The sequence below is a fragment of the Mandrillus leucophaeus genome, unplaced genomic scaffold (genome assembly GCF_000951045.1).
Source record: "Mandrillus leucophaeus isolate KB7577 unplaced genomic scaffold, Mleu.le_1.0 Scaffold920, whole genome shotgun sequence".
Taxonomy (NCBI): Eukaryota; Metazoa; Chordata; class Mammalia; order Primates; family Cercopithecidae; genus Mandrillus; species Mandrillus leucophaeus.
Genome location: NW_012110031.1, coordinates 1,009,113 through 1,010,157, shown reverse-complemented (window position 1 = coordinate 1,010,157; position 1,045 = coordinate 1,009,113). Strand labels below are relative to the sequence as shown.

General features: G+C 44.5%; 1 protein-coding gene across 1 annotated transcript in view; it reads right to left on the bottom strand.

The window, feature by feature from the left end:
* The window catches only part of LYVE1 (lymphatic vessel endothelial hyaluronan receptor 1), a 20,936-nt gene that overhangs the window by 14,948 nt on the left and 4,943 nt on the right, over positions 1-1,045 (bottom strand). The gene's annotated exons all lie outside the window — the stretch shown is intronic.

Genomic DNA, 1,045 nt, shown 5'->3' with positions numbered 1-1,045 from the left:
GTCTTGAACTCCCGACCTCAGGTGATCCGCCCGCCTCGGCCTCCCAAAGTGCTGGGATTACAGGCGTGAGCCTTTGTGCCTGACCCTTTTTTTTTTTGTTTTGAGACAGAGTCTCATCCTGTCACCCAGACTGGAGTGCAGTGGCATGATCTTGGCTCACTGCAACCTCTGCCCACTGGGTCCAGGCAACTCTTGTGCCTCAGCCTCCTGAGTAGCTGGGACTACAGATGCGAGACACCATGCCCAGCTAATTTTTGTATTTTTAGTAGAGATGGGGTTTCACCATGTTGGCCAGGCTGGTCTCAAACTCCTGACCTCACGTGATCCACCCACCTCGGCCTCCCAAAGTGCTCAGATTATAGGCATGAGCCACTGTGCCCAACCCAGCCCCCAGTTCTTAACAATGACACTGTTTTACCTTTCACCATGCTATAAGGAAATGAACACACACACACACACACACACACACACACCCACCCCCCTAGGTTGAACTCCCTGAACACACCATTTACCCTGAAATTTGGCTCTTTTAGCTCACGAGCTTGCTATTGCTCAGGTCTCTTATATAGCTACTTCTTTGGGAATGGATCGCAGAGGTTTATTTGTCACATTATCAGGTGGTCTTACTATCCTCTCATCATATGTCATTTGTACTCTAAATACTATTATTTAGAGCAGTGATAGACTTATTCTAGGTGAATAGACTTAGCTTTGAATATTATTTTCTGTTGTTAACTGGCTGTTGGGACATCAAGCAAGTCAGCATTCTCATCTGAAATGGGGATGGATATATCTTCTTCACATGATTTTTATCAGAATTAAATTAGATAACTTGTACCTAGCAGAGGCGGGGCCCAGTAGGAAGTCAACAACATTAGTCATTTTATGCTTTCCTATTTCATTTAGGGATCAAGAGAGGCAGTTGGAATCTAAGGGGGACGCTAGTAACTCCTCCCTTAAGATTTCTCAGGAAACAGCAAACATAGTAGAAATAGTGTATGCTTAGGAATTAGATATAAGGATGTGGAATCAGATAATAGTATAT